This window comes from Engystomops pustulosus, chromosome 1, assembly GCF_040894005.1.
Source record: "Engystomops pustulosus chromosome 1, aEngPut4.maternal, whole genome shotgun sequence".
Lineage (NCBI taxonomy): Eukaryota > Metazoa > Chordata > Amphibia > Anura > Leptodactylidae > Engystomops > Engystomops pustulosus.
Window position 1 is genome coordinate 224,748,234 of NC_092411.1, and position 15,282 is coordinate 224,763,515.

At 40.5% G+C, this 15,282-nt stretch overlaps 10 non-coding genes across 10 annotated transcripts; all 10 read left to right on the top strand.

Moving 5' to 3' along the window:
• Nucleotides 1-880: 880 nt before the first annotated feature.
• Nucleotides 881-952, top strand: TRNAC-GCA (transfer RNA cysteine (anticodon GCA)). The gene has a single exon. It is a non-coding gene; the product is annotated as a tRNA-Cys (tRNA).
• A 712-nt stretch (nt 953-1,664) lies between these two features.
• On the top strand, nt 1,665-1,736 carry TRNAC-GCA (transfer RNA cysteine (anticodon GCA)). The gene has a single exon. It is a non-coding gene; the product is annotated as a tRNA-Cys (tRNA).
• A 611-nt stretch (nt 1,737-2,347) lies between these two features.
• On the top strand, nt 2,348-2,419 carry TRNAC-GCA (transfer RNA cysteine (anticodon GCA)). The gene has a single exon. It is a non-coding gene; the product is annotated as a tRNA-Cys (tRNA).
• Nucleotides 2,420-2,739: 320 nt separating this feature from the next.
• Nucleotides 2,740-2,811, top strand: TRNAC-GCA (transfer RNA cysteine (anticodon GCA)). Its single transcript has one exon. It is a non-coding gene; the product is annotated as a tRNA-Cys (tRNA).
• Nucleotides 2,812-3,913: 1,102 nt separating this feature from the next.
• On the top strand, nt 3,914-3,985 carry TRNAC-GCA (transfer RNA cysteine (anticodon GCA)). The gene has a single exon. It is a non-coding gene; the product is annotated as a tRNA-Cys (tRNA).
• Nucleotides 3,986-5,481: 1,496 nt separating this feature from the next.
• TRNAC-GCA (transfer RNA cysteine (anticodon GCA)) lies at nt 5,482-5,553 on the top strand. The gene has a single exon. It is a non-coding gene; the product is annotated as a tRNA-Cys (tRNA).
• A 712-nt stretch (nt 5,554-6,265) lies between these two features.
• TRNAC-GCA (transfer RNA cysteine (anticodon GCA)) lies at nt 6,266-6,337 on the top strand. Its single transcript has one exon. It is a non-coding gene; the product is annotated as a tRNA-Cys (tRNA).
• A 712-nt stretch (nt 6,338-7,049) lies between these two features.
• On the top strand, nt 7,050-7,121 carry TRNAC-GCA (transfer RNA cysteine (anticodon GCA)). Its single transcript has one exon. It is a non-coding gene; the product is annotated as a tRNA-Cys (tRNA).
• A 320-nt stretch (nt 7,122-7,441) lies between these two features.
• Nucleotides 7,442-7,513, top strand: TRNAG-GCC (transfer RNA glycine (anticodon GCC)). Its single transcript has one exon. It is a non-coding gene; the product is annotated as a tRNA-Gly (tRNA).
• A 320-nt stretch (nt 7,514-7,833) lies between these two features.
• On the top strand, nt 7,834-7,905 carry TRNAC-GCA (transfer RNA cysteine (anticodon GCA)). Its single transcript has one exon. It is a non-coding gene; the product is annotated as a tRNA-Cys (tRNA).
• Nucleotides 7,906-15,282: the final 7,377 nt, after the last annotated feature.

Below are 15,282 nucleotides of genomic sequence, written 5' to 3' on the forward strand. Positions count from 1 at the left end.
TGTAACTCAAATCCATGTTTTCAAACAAGAGAACATGAAAATGTTCATTTGTCTATAATTTAAAAGATTTTGGACAAAAATTCTTTAATGTACACTGGGGGTATAGCTCAGTGGTAGAGCATTTGACTGCAGATCAAGAGGTCCTTGGTTCAATTCCGAGTGCCCGCTTGTACCATACATTTTCATTTTCAAGTCTTACTCACAATACATCATTCACTATTTGAAGGATCATAAAATTACGAAATTACATTGCTTGACATGTCCAGTTACTTGAAATATAGAAGGTGTTTTTAAATTAGTTATTATACTTGTTTACATCAATTCTCAGTCCTCTAACATGTAAGTTTGAATTTTTTTGGAATATTATGTCTGAGAAATAATCTTTCAATTGATGTAACTCAAATCCATGTTTTCAAACAAGAGAACATGAAAATGTGCATTTGTCTATAATTTAAAGTTTTTTGGACAAAAATTCTTTGACGTACATTGGGGGTATAGCTCAGTGGTAGAGCATTTGACTGCAGATCAAGAGGTCCTTGGTTCAACTCTGAGTGCCCCCTTGTACCATACATCTTCATTTTCAAGTCTTACACACAATACATCATTCACTATTTGAAGGATCATAAAATTACGAAATTACATTGCTTGACATGTCCAGTTACTTGAAATATTGAAGGTGTTTTTAAATTAGTCATTATACTTGTTTACATCAATTCTCAGTCCTCTAACATGTAAGTTTGAATTTTTTTTGAATATTGTGTCTGAGAAATAATCTTTCAATTGATGTAACTCAAATCCATGTTTTCAAACAAGAGAACATGAAAATGTGCATTTGTCTATAATTTAAAAGATTTTGGACAAAAATTCTTTAATGTACATTGGGGGTATAGCTCAGTGGTAGAGCATTTGACTGCAGATCAAGAGGTCCTTGGTTCAACTCCGAGTGCCTCCTTGTACCATACATCTTCATTTTCAAGTCTTACACACAATACAACATTCACTATTTGAAGGATCATAAAATTACGAAATTACATTGCTTCACATGTCCAGTTACTTGAAATATTGAAGGTGTTTTTAAATTAGTTATTATACTTGTTTACATCAGTTCTCAGTCCTCTAACATGTAAGTTTGAATTTTTTTGGAATATTGTGTCTGAGAAATAATCTTTCAATTGATGTAACTCAAATCCATGTTTTCAAACAAGAGAACATGAAAATGTGCATTTGTCTATAATTTAAATTTTTTTGGACAAAAATTCATTGACGTACATTGGGGGTATAGCTCAGTGGTAGAGCATTTGACTGCAGATCAAGAGGTCCTTGGTTTAACTCCGAGTGCCCCCTTGTTCCAAACATGTTCTTTTTCAAGTCTTATACACAATACATCATTCACTATTTGAAGGATCATAAAATTACAAAATTACATTGCTTGACATGTCCAGTTACTTGAAATATTGAAGGTGTTTTTAAATTAGTCATTATACTTGTTTACATCAATTCTCAGTCCTCTAACATGTAAGTTTGAATTTTTTTTGAATATTGTGTCTGAGAAATAATCTTTCAATTGATGTAACTCAAATCCATGTTTTCAAACAAGAGAACATGAAAATGTGCATTTGTCTATAATTTAAAAGATTTTGGACAAAAATTATTTGACGTACATTGGGGGTATAGCTCAGTGGTAGAGCATTTGACTGCAGATCAAGAGGTCCTTGGTTCAACTCCGAGTGCCCCCTTGTACCATACATCTTCATTTTCAAGTCTTACACACAATACATCATTCACTATTTGAAGGATCATAAAATTACGAAATTACATTGCTTGACATGTCCAGTTACTTGAAATATTGAAGGTGTTTTTAAATTAGTTATTATACTTGTTTACATCAGTTCTCAGTCCTCTAACATGTAAGTTTGAATTTTTTTGGAATATTGTGTCTGAGAAATAATCTTTCAATTGATGTAACTCAAATCCATGTTTTCAAACAAGAGAACATGAAAATGTGCATTTGTCTATAATTTAAAAGATTTTGGACAAAAATTCTTTGACGTACATTGGGGGTATAACTCAGTGGTAGAGCATTTGACTGCAGATCAAGAGGTCCTTGGTTCAACTCCGAACCAAGTTACTTGAAATATTGAAGGTGTTTTTAAATTAGTTATTATACTTGTTTACATCAATTCTCAGTCCTCTAACATGTAAGTTTGAATTTTTTTGGAATATTGTGTCTGAGAAATAATCTTTCAATTGATGTAACTCAAATCCATGTTTTCAAACAAGAGAACATGAAAATGTGCATTTGTCTATAATTTAAAGTTTTTTGGACAAAAACTCTTTGACGTACATTGGGGGTATAGCTCAGTGGTAGAGCATTTGACTGCAGATCAAGAGGTCCTTGGTTCAACTCCGAGTGCCCCCTTGTTCCAAACATGTTCTTTTTCAAGTCTTATACACAATACATCATTCACTATTTGAAGGATCATAAAATTACGAAATTACATTGCTTGACATGTCCAGTTACTTGAAATATTGAAGGTGTTTTTAAATTAGTCATTATACTTGTTTACATCAATTCTCAGTCCTCTAACATGTAAGTTTGAATTTTTTTTGAATATTGTGTCTGAGAAATAATCTTTCAATTGATGTAACTCAAATCCATGTTTTCAAACAAGAGAACATGAAAATGTGCATTTGTCTATAATTTAAAAGATTTTGGACAAAAATTATTTGACGTACATTGGGGGTATAGCTCAGTGGTAGAGCATTTGACTGCAGATCAAGAGGTCCTTGGTTCAACTCCGAGTGCCCCCTTGTACCATACATCTTCATTTTCAATTCTTATACACAATACATCATTCACTATTTGAAGGATCATAAAATTACGAAATTACATTGCTTGACATGTCCAGTTACTTAAAATATTGAAGGTGTTTTTAAATTAGTTATTATACTTGTTTACATCAGTTCTCAGTCCTCTAACATGTAAGTTTGAATTTTTTTGGAATATTGTATCTGAGAAATAATCTTTCAATTGATGTAACTCAAATCCATGTTTTCAAACAAGAGAACATGGAAATGTGCATTTGTCTATAATTTAAAGTTTTTTGGACAAAAATTCTTTGACGCGTTGGGGGTATAGCTCAGTGGTAGAGCATTTGACTGCAGATCAAGAGGTCCTTGGTTCAACTCCGAGTGCCACCTTGTTCCAAACATGTTCTTTTTCAAGTCTTATACACAATACATCATTCACTATTTGAAGGATCATAAAATCACGAAATTACATTGCTTGACATGTCCAGTTTCTTGAAATATTGAAGGTGTTTTTAAATTAGTTATAATACTTGTTTGCATCAATTCTCAGTCCTCTAACATGTAAGTTTGAATTTTTTTTGAATATTGTGTCTGAGAAATAATCTTTCAATTGATGTAACTCAAATCCATGTTTTCAAACAAGAGAACATGAAAATGTGCATTTGTCTATAATTTAAAAGATTTTGGACAAAAATTCTTTAATGTACATTGGGGGTATAGCTCAGTGGTAGAGCATTCGACTGCAGATCAAGAGGTCCTTGGTTCAACTCTGAGTGCCCCCTTGTACCATACATCTTCATTTTCAAGTCTTACACACAATACATCATTCACTATTTGAAGGATCATAAAATTACGAAATTACATTGCTTGACATGTCCAGTTACTTGAAAAATTGAAGCTGTTTTTAAATTAGTTATAATACTTGTTTACATCAATTCTCAGTCCTCTAACATGTAAGTTTGAATTTTTTTGGAATATTGTGTCTGAGAAATAGTCTTTCAATTGATGTAACTCAAATCCATGTTTTCAAACAAGAGAACATGAAAATGTGCATTTGTCTATAATTTAAAAGATTTTGGACAAAAATTATTTGATGTACACTGGGGGTATAGCTCAGTGGTAGAGCATTTGACTGCAGATCAAGAGGTCCTTGGTTCAACTCCGAGTGCCCCCTTGTTCCAAACATGTTCTTTTTAAAGTCTTATACACAATATATCATTCACTATTTGAAGGATCATAAAATTACGAAATTACATTGCTTGACATGTCCAGTTACTTGAAATATAGAAGGTGTTTTTAATTTAGTTATTATACTTGTTTACATCAATTCTTAGTCCTCTTACATGTAAGTTTGAATTTTTTTGGAATATTGTGTCTGAGAAATAATCTTTCAATTGATGTAACTCAAATCCATGTTTTCAAACAAGAGAACATGAAAATGTGCATTTGTCTATAATTTAAAAGATTTTGGACAAAAATTCTTTGACGTACGTTGGGGGTATAGCTCAGTGGTAGAGCATTTGACTGCAGATCAAGAGGTCCTTGGTTCAACTCCGAGTGCCCGCTTGTACCATACATCTTCATTTTCAAGTCTTACACACAATACATCATTCACTATTTGAAGGATCATAAAATTACGAAATTACATTGCTTGACATGTCCAGTTACTTGAAATATAGAAGGTGTTTTTAAATTAGTTATTATACTTGTTTACATCAATTCTCAGTCCTCTAACATGTAAGTTTGAATTTTTTTGGAATATTATGTCTGAGAAATAATCTTTCAATTGATGTAACTCAAATCCATGTTTTCAAACAAGAGAACATGAAAATGTGCATTTGTCTATAATTTAAAGTTTTTTGGACAAAAATTCTTTGACGTACATTGGGGGTATAGCTCAGTGGTAGAGCATTTGACTGCAGATCAAGAGGTCCTTGGTTCAACTCTGAGTGCCCCCTTGTTCCAAACATGTTCTTTTTCAAGTCTTATACACAATATATCATTCACTATTTGAAGGATCATAAAATTACGAAATTACATTGCTTGACATGTCCAGTTACTTGAAATATAGAAGGTGTTTTTAATTTAGTTATTATACTTGTTTACATCAATTCTTAGTCCTCTTACATGTAAGTTTGAATTTTTTTGGAATATTGTGTCTGAGAAATAATCTTTCAATTGATGTAACTCAAATCCATGTTTTCAAACAAGAGAACATGAAAATGTGCATTTGTCTATAATTTAAAAGATTTTGGACAAAAATTCTTTGACGTATGTTGGGGGTATAGCTTAGTGGTAGAGCATTTGACTGCAGATCAAGAGGTCCTTGGTTCAACTCCGAGTGCCCCCTTGTACCATACATCTTCATTTTCAATTCTTATACACAATACATCATTCACTATTTGAAGGATCATAAAATTACGAAATTACATTGCTTGACATGTCCAGTTACTTGAAATATTGAAGGTGTTTTTAAATTAGTTATTATACTTGTTTACATCAATTCTCAGTCCTGTAACATGTAAGTTTGAAATTTTTTTGAATATTGTGTCTGAGAAATAATCTTTTAATTGATGTAACTCAAATCCATGTTTTCAAACAAGAGAACATGAAAATGTGCATTTGTCTATAATTTAAAAGATTTTGGACAAAAATTCTTTAATGTACATTGGGGGTATAGCTCAGTGGTAGAGCATTTGACTGCAGATCAAGAGGTCCTTGGTTCAACTCCGAGTGCCCCCTTGTACCATACATCTTCATTTTCAAGTCCTACAAACAATACATCATTCACTATTTGAAGGATCATAAAATTACGAAATTACATTGCTTGACATGTCCAGTTACTTGAAATATTAAAGGTGTTTTTAAATTAGTTATAATACTTGTTTACATCAATTCTCAGTCCTGTAACATGTAAGTTTGAATTTTTTTGGAATATTGTGTCTGAGAAATAATCTTTCAATTGATGTAACTCAAATCCATGTTTTCAAACAAGAGAACATGAAAATGTGCATTTGTCTATAATTTAAAGTTTTTTGGACAAAAATTCTTTGACGTACATTGGGGGTTAAGCTCAGTGGTAGAGCATTTGACTGCAGATCAAGAGGTCCTTGGTTCAACTCCGAGTGCCCCCTTGTACCATACATCTTCATTTTCAATTCTTATACACAATACATCATTCACTATTTGAAGGATCATAAAATTACGAAATTACATTGCTTGACATGTCCAGTTACTTGAAATATTGAAGGTGTTTTCAAATTAGTTATTATACTTGTTTACATCAATTCTCAGTCCTGTAACATATAAGTTTGAAATTTTTTTGAATATTGTGTCTGAGAAATAATCTTTTAATTGATGTAACTCAAATCCATGTTTTCAAACAAGAGAACATGAAAATGTGCATTTGTCTATAATTTAAAAGATTTTGGACAAAAATTCTTTAATGTACATTGGGGGTATAGCTCAGTGGTAGAGCATTTGACTGCAGATCAAGAGGTCCTTGGTTCAACTCCGAGTGCCCCCTTGTTCCATACATCTTCATTTTCAAGTCCTACAAACAATACATCATTCACTATTTGAAGGATCATAAAATTACGAAATTACATTGCTTGACATGTCCAGTTACTTGAAATATTGAAGGTGTTTTTAAATTAGTTATAATACTTGTTTACATCAATTCTCAGTCCTGTAACATGTAAGTTTGAATTTTTTTGGAATATTGTGTCTGAGAAATAATCTTTCAATTGATGTAACTCAAATCCATGTTTTCAAACAAGAGAACATGAAAATGTGCATTTGTCTATAATTTAAAAGATTTTGGACAAAAATTCTTTAATGTGCATTGGGGGTATGGCTCAGAGGTAGAGCATTCGACTGCAGATCAAGAGGTCCTTGGTTCAACTCCGAGTGCCCCCTTGTAACATACATCTTCATTTTCAAGTCTTACACACAATACATCATTCACTATTTGAAGGATCATAAAATTATGAAATTAAATTGCTTGACATGTCCAGTTACTTGAAAAATTGAAGCTGTTTTTGAATTAGTTATAATACTTGTTTACATCAATTCTCAGTCCTCTAACATGTAAGTTTGAATTTTTTTGGAATATTGTGTCTGAGAAATAATCTTTCAATTGATGTAACTCAAATCCATGTTTTCAAACAAGAGAACATGAAAATGTGCATTTGTCCATAATTTAAAAGATTTTGGACAAAACTTCTTTGTCGTACATTGGGGGTATAGCTCAGTGGTAGAGCATTTGACTGCAGATCAAGAGGTCCTTGGTTCAACTCCGAGTGCCCCCTTGTACCATACATCTTCATTTTCAATTCTTATACACAATACATCATTCACTATTTGAAGGATCATAAAATTACGAAATTACATTGCTTGACATGTCCAGTTACTTAAAATATTGAAGGTGTTTTTAAATTAGTCATTATACTTGTTTACATCAATTCTCAGTCCTCTAACATGTAAGTTTGAATTTTTTTTGAATATTGTGTCTGAGAAATAATCTTTCAATTGATGTAACTCAAATCCATGTTTTCAAACAAGAGAACATGAAAATGTGCATTTGTCTATAATTTAAAGTTTTTTGGACAAAAATTCTTTGACGTACATTGGGGGTACAGCTCAGTGGTAGAGCATTTGACTGCCGATCAAGAGGTCCTTGGTTCAACTCCGAGTGCCCCCTTGTACCATACATCTTGATTTTCAAGTCTTACACACAATACATCATTCACTATTTGAAGGATCATAAAATTACAAAATTACATTGCTTGACATGTCCAGTTACTTGAAATATTGAAGGTGTTTTTAAATTAGTCATTATACTTGTTTACATCAATTCTCAGTCCTCTAACATGTAAGTTTGAATTTTTTTTTAATATTGTGTCTGAGAAATAATCTTTCAATTGATGTAACTCAAATCCATGTTTTCAAACAAGAGAACATGAAAATGTGCATTTGTCTATAATTTAAAGTTTTTTGGACAAAAATTCTTTGACGTACATTGGGGGTATAGCTCAGTGGTAGAGCATTTGACTGCAGATCAAGAGGTCCTTGGTTCAACTCCGAGTGCCCCCTTGTTCCAAACATGTTCTTTTTCAAGTCTTATACACAATACATCATTCACTATTTGAAGGATCATAAAATTACGAAATTACATTGCTTGACATGTCCAGTTACTTGAAATATTAAAGGTGTTTTTAAATTAGTTATTATACTTGTTTACATCAATTCTCAGTCCTGTAACATGTAAGTTTGAAATTTTTTTGAATATTGTGTCTGAGAAATAATCTTTCAATTGATGTAACTCAAATCCATGTTTTCAAACAAGAGAACATGAAAATGTGTAGAGATGAGCGAACACTAAAATGCTCGGGTACTCGTTATTCGAGACGAACTTTTCCCGATGCTCGAGTGCTCGTTTCGAATAACGAACCCCATTGAAGTCAATGGGAGACTCGAGCATTTTTCAAGGGGACCAAGGCTCTGCACAGGGAAGCTTGGCCAAACACCTGGGAACCTCAGAAAAGGATGGAAACACCACGGAAATGGACAGGAAACAGCAGGGGCAGCATGCATGGATGCCTCTGAGGCTGCTTAATCGCACCATTATGCCGAAATTATGGGCAACAGCATGGCCATGACAGAGTGACAGAATGAAGCTAGATAGCATGTAAAACATCCAATAATTGACCCTGACACTATAGGGGACGGCATGCAGAGGCAGAGGCAGCGGCAGCGGCAGCAGGCTAGAGAGTGGCATGGCGACATACCCTAATTGGACTCAGGCTTCAAACCAATGGGTGTCAGAGAGGAACCAAAGGAGGTGAGCAAGAAGCGCTCAAATAATATCGGTACATGATAAAAGTTTGCCAGTATATTTTGTGGATTACACAGCAGGGTGGCGACAAAGTTAACATGGAAGCCATGAAAACAACCCAAAATTCTGCCTGACACAGCTCGTTTGATAAGGGGACCATGTATGCTTACAGTTCATGCCAGTCGCTGCACTGGCTGCCAGTCTCCTTTCGAATACAGTTTAAAATAATAATAACCCTCATCCATAAAGCTCTGTATAATGCTGCACCCCCCTACCTCTCCTCTCTTATCTCAGTCTATCGCCCAACCCGTGCTCTTAGATCCGCCAGTGATCTTAGATTAACCTCTACCCTAGTGCGGACCTCCCACTCGCGTCTCCAAGACTTCTCTAGAGCTGCACCAATTCTATGGAATGCTCTGCCCTGGACTATCAGACTAATACCTAACCTCCAAAGTTTCAAACGTGCTCTTAAAACCCATTTCTTTAGGCAAGCCTATAACACTCATTAACTGCATGAAGTTTTAACTCTTCTACTAACCCGTCCTGTGTCGTCCTCCCATCTGTTATCCAGCAACCAACAGGCACCAGACTTCTCTGCAGTCCCATTCACCCTGGACCTGGTATATAAGATGACGGCTGAGTGGTTCAAGCGACAGCAATTCCATTTATTATATTTTGTTCTATTCCCTAAGAAGAATGGCTTGACCGTTAAATATTCTTTTACCTCGTGTTACCCCATCATCTTCATAAACCGTAAGCTCTGGCGAGCAGGGACCTCACTCCTGTTGTTCCATACAAATGTTGTGCTCTGTTACAATACATTTGTATTTGTTTCCTATGATTTGTAAAGCGCTACGGAATATGATGGCGCTATATAAATAAAGATTATTATTATTATTATTATGGAGGCAGTGAACTAGTAGTAGATTAAAGGTGCTGCAACTATGTTAGTTGGATCTTGGGATGGAGCTGGCGCTCTGCAGCCAGGCGAGCTTTTGCCAATCCAAGCCCCTGTCTCTAGGCTACTCCCCAAACAGCACTTCTAAGAACCTTTTGTATAAGATCAAGTGTAGTAGCGTTCTTATAAGTTTAGGATATGGCGGGTGAGGGGAATGTAAACAGATGCGCAAGAAGCGCTGAAATAATATCCCTAAATGGTAAAAGTTTGCAAGTATATTTTGTGGATTACACAGCAGGGTGGCGACAAAGTTAACAACTTTGATGTGGAATGCCCTGTAATAGCTCTTGGGCGGTGTGCCTTTTATCGCCTAGGCTCAGCAGTTTCAGCACCGCCTGCTGTCGCTTAGCGACGGCACTGCTGCTGTGCCTAGAGCTAGCGACTGATGGCGCCATGCCCACGGATGGTAATTCGGAGGAGGAGGAGGTGGAGGAGGGGTGGGAGGAGGTATAGTAGGCCTTTGAGACCTGGACCGAGGTAGGCCCCGCAATTCTCTGCGTCGGCAGTATATGACCAGCCCCAGGGTCAGACTCGGTCCCAGCCTGCACCAAGTTAAGTGTAGTAGCGTTCTTATAAGTTTGGGATATGGCGGGTGAGGGGAATGTAAACAGATGCGCAAGAAGCGCATGATGCGCATGGAGCTGGCGCTCCGCTGCCAGGCGAGCTTTCGCCAATTCAAGCCCCTGTCTCTAGGCTACTCCCCAAACAGCACTTCTAAGAACCTTTTGTATAAGATCAAGTGTAGTAGCGTTCTTATAAGTTTAGGATATGGCGGGTGAGGGGAATGTAAACAGATGCACAAGAAGCGCTGAAATAATATCCCTAAATGGTAAAAGTTTGCCAGTATATTTTGTGGATAACACAGCAGGGTGGCGACAAAGTTAACAACTTTGATGTGTAATCCATGAAAACAACCCAAATTTCTGCCTGACACACCTCGTTTGATAAAGGGACGATGTATGGAGGCAGCTATATGGACGACTTTTGGAGGTAGCAATGGAGACAACGTGTGGAGGCTGCTATGGAGACAATTTAATTTGGATAGTGCCTGTATGTGGCAGTCCCAAACATTTTTCAAACCAGAGGAGCAGGTAGGTGGCCCTCCAGTAAAATGGAATAGATTGAGTGCCTGTATGTGGCAGTCCCAAAAATGTTTCAAACCAGAGGAGCAGGTAGGTGGCCCTGCAGTAAAATGGAATAGATTGAGTGCCTGTATGTGGCAGTCCCAAAAATTTTTCAAACCAGAGGAGCAGGTAGGTGGCCCTCCAGTAAAATGGAATAGATTGAGTGCCTGTATGTGGCAGTCCCAAAAATGTTTCAAACCAGAGGAGCAGGTAGGTGGCCCTGCAGTAAAATGGAATAGATTGAGTGCCTGTATGTGGCAGTCCCAAAAATTTTTCAAACCAGAGGAGCAGGTAGGTGGCCCTCCAGTAAAATGGAATAGATTGAGTGCCTGTATGTGGCAGTCCCAAAAATGTTTCAAACCAGAGGAGCAGGTAGGTGGCCCTGCAGTAAAATGGAATAGATTGAGTGCCTGTATGTGGCAGTCCCAAAAATTTTTCAAACCAGAGGAGCAGGTAGGTGGCCCTCCAGTAAAATGGAATAGATTGAGTGCCTGTATGTGGCAGTCCCAAAAATGTTTCAAACCAGAGGAGCAGGTAGGTGGCCCTGCAGTAAAATGGAATAGATTGAGTGCCTGTATGTGGCAGTCCCAAAAATTTTTCAAACCAGAGGAGCAGGTAGGTGGCCCTCCAGTAAAATGGAATAGATTGAGTGCCTGTATGTGGCAGTCCCAAAAATGTTTCAAACCAGAGGAGCAGGTAGGTGGCCCTGCAGTAAAATGGAATAGATTGAGTGCCTGTATGTGGCACTCACAAAAATTGTTTCAAACAGAGGACCGGGTAGGTGGCCCTCCAGAAAAATTAAATGCATGAAGTACTATAGCAAGAGCCAGTGGGCCCTGTCAAAAAATAGCCATTTTCCTCTGCTTTACTGTACAAAGAGGAGGAGAAGGAGGAAAATGAGGAGGAGGAGGAGTGGATCAATTATTCAGGTTGAGCTTCCTTCACCTGGTGGAGATTGGAAATTCTGAGAAATCCAGCCTTTATTCATTTTAATAAGCGTCAGCCTGTCAGCGCTGTCAGTCGACAGGCGTGTACGCTTATCGGTGATGATGCCACCAGCTGCACTGAAAACCCGCTCGGACAAGACGCTAGCGGCAGGGCAGGCAAGAACCTCCAAGGCGTACAGCGCCAGTTCGTGCCACATGTCCAGCTTTGAAACCCAGTAGTTGTAGGGAGCTGTGTGATCATTTAGGACGATGGTATGGTCAGCTACGTACTCCCTCACCATCTTTCTGTAAAGATCAGCCCTACTCTGCCGAGACTGGGGACAGGTGACAGTGTCTTGCTGGGGTGACATAAAGCTGGCAAAAGCCTTGTAAAGCGTACCTTTGCCAGTGCTGGACAAGCTGCCTGCTTGCCTACTCTCCCTCGCTACTTGTCCCGCAGAACTACGCACTCTGCCGCTAGCGCTGTCAGAAGGGAAATACTGTTTCAGCTTGTGCACCAGGGCCTGCTGGTATTCATGCATTCTCACACTCCTTTCCTCTGCAGGGATGAGAGTGGAAAGATTTTGCTTGTACCGTGGGTCCAGGAGAGTGAACACCCAGTAATCGGTGCTGGAATAAATTCTTTGAACGCGAGGGTCACGGGATAGGCAGCCTAGCATGAAATCTGCCATATGCGCCAGAGTACCAACGCGTAAGAATTCACTCCCCTCACTGGCCTGACTGTCCATTTCCTCCTCCTCCAACTCCTCCAACTCCTCTTCTTCTGCCCATACACGCTGAACAGTAAAGGACTCAACAATGGTCCCCTCTTGTGTCTCACCAACATTCTCCTCCTCTTCCTCCTCATCCTCCTCCACCTCCACCTCCTCCGATATGCGCTGAGAAACAGACCTGAGGGTGCTTTGGCTATCAACAAGGGAATATTCTTCCCCTGTCTCTTGTGACGAGCGCAAAGCTTCCGACTTCATGCTGACCAGAGAGTTTTTCAACAGGCCAAGCAGCGGGATGGTGAGGCTGATGATGGCGGCATCGCCACTGACCATCTGTGTTGACTCCTCAAAGTTACTCAGCACCTGACAGATATCAGACATCCACGTCCACTCCTCATTGTAGACTTGAGGAAGCTGACTGACCTGACTACCAGTTCTGGTGGAAGTTGACATCTGGCAGTCTACAATCGCTCTGCGCTGCTGGTAAACTCTGGATAACATGGTCAGTGTTGAATTCCACCTCGTGGGCACGTCGCACAACAGTCGGTGAGCGGGCAGTTGGAGGCGGCGCTGCGCTGCCCTGAGAGTGGCAGCATCTGGGCTGGACTTCCTGAAATGCGCACAGATGCGGCGCACCTTCGTGAGCAAATCAGACAGATTGGGGTATGTCTTGAGGAAACGCTGAACTATCAGATTTAACACATGGGCCAGGCATGGCACATGTGTCAGTCTGCCGAGTTGCAGAGCCGCCACCAGGTTACGGCCGTTGTCACACACAACCATTCCCGGCTTGAGGTTCAGCGGTGCCAGCCACAGATCAGTCTGCGCCGTGATGCCCTGTAATAGCTCTTGGGCGGTGTGCCTTTTGTCGCCTAGGCTCAGCAGTTTGAGCACCGCCTGCTGTCGCTTAGCGACGGCACTGCTGCTGTGCCTAGAGCTACCGACTGATGGCGCCGTGCCCACGGATGGTAGTTCGGAGGAGGAGGTGGAGGAGGGGTGGGAGGAGGAGGAGGCATAGTAGGCCTGAAACACCTGGACCGAGGTAGGCCCCGCAATCCTCGGCGTCGGCAGTATATGAGCAGCCCCAGTGTCAGACTCGGTCCCAGCCTCCACCAAGTTAACCCAATGTGCCGTCAGCGATATATAGTGGCCCTGCCCGGCAGCACTCGTCCACGTGTCCGTGGTCAGGTGGACCTTGTCAGAAACGGCGTTGGTCAGGGCACGGATGATGTTGTCTGACACGTGCTGGTGCAGGGCTGGGACGGCACATCGGGAAAAGTAGTGGCGGCTGGGGACCGAATACCGAGGGGCGGCCGCCGCCATGAGGTTGCGAAAGGCCTCGGTCTCTACTAGCCTAAAGGGCAGCATCTCCAGGCTAAGCAATCTGGAGATGTGCACATTAAGGGCTTGGGCGTGCTGGTGGGTTGCACTATATTTGCGTTTCCGCTCCAGCGTCTGGGGTATGGAGAGCTGAACGCTGGTGGATGCTGTGGAGGATCGTGGAGGCGACGATGGGGTTTTTGTGGCAGGGTCCTGGGCAGGGGGCTGACTAGCAGCTGACACAGGGGAAGGAGCAGTGGTGTGCACGGCCGGAGGTGAACGGGCTTGTTGCCACTGAGTGGGGTGTTTAGCATTCATATGCCTGCGCATACTGGTGGTAGTTAAGCTAGTAGTGGTGGAACCCCTGCTGAGCCTGGTTTGGCAAATGTTGCACACCACAGTCCGTCGGTCATCCGGTGTTTCCTTAAAGAACCTCCAGACTTCTGAAGATCTAGCCCTCGCCGCAGGAGCCCTCGCCACGGGAGCTTCACTAGTTGACACATTTGGCGCTGATGCACCAGCTCTGGCCCTGCCTCTCCGTCTGGCCCCACCACTGCCTCTTCCAACCTGTTCTGGTCGAGGACTCTCCTCCGTCTCAGAAGCACTGTGTTCACCCGGCCTCTCAACCCAGCTTGGGTCTGTCACCTCATCATCCTCCGCTCCCTCAGTCTGCTCCCCCCTCGGACTTCCTGCCCTGACAACAACTTCCCCACTGTCTGACAACCGTGTCTCCTCATCGTCGGACACCTCTTTACACACTTCCACTACGTCAAGAAGGTCATCATCACCCACAGACTGTGACTGTTGGAAAACCTGGGCATCGGAAAATTGCTCAGCAGCAACCGGACAAGTGGTTTGTGACTGTGGGAAGGGTCCAGAAAACAGTTCCTCAGAGTATGCCGGTTCAAATGCCAAATTTTCCTGGGAGGGGGCAGACTGGGGGGGAGGAGGCTGAGGTGCAGGAGCTGGAGGAGTGGCGATTTTGGTGACATGGGTGGACTGCGTGGAAGACTGACTGGTGGTGGACAAATTGCTCGAAGCATTGTCAGCAATCCACGACATCACCTGTTCGCACTGTTCTGGCCTCAACAGTGCTCTACCACGAGTCCCAGTAACTTCAGACATGAACCTAGGGAGTGTAGCTCTGCGGCGTTCCCCTGCTCCCTCATCAGCAGGTGGTGTCTCACCCCGCCCAGGACCACGGCCTCTGACCCCTGCAGTAGTTGAACGCCCACGTCCCCGCCCTCGTCCTCTACCCCTAGCCCTCGAGTTAAACATTTTTAAAATGAGAGTTATAACTTTATTTTTTTTTTTACTTTTTTTTGTTTTTTTTTGTGTTTTTTTTTTTTTGTGTTTTTTGTTTTTTTTTGAGTTTTTAAAACCAAACAATGCTATCCTATTGCTATGGCTATTTTCTAGCCAAGTATCAAAGCACACTACTATGCCAGATGAGATGACACTGAGTTAGTGCCTAATTGAAATCCAACCCCTACTAAATTTTCCCACTTCGGTCTTTGCTATGGATATGTGCGTCACTAAGCGCAGAACACAGCGGTCGCAAGTCTCACTACAAATT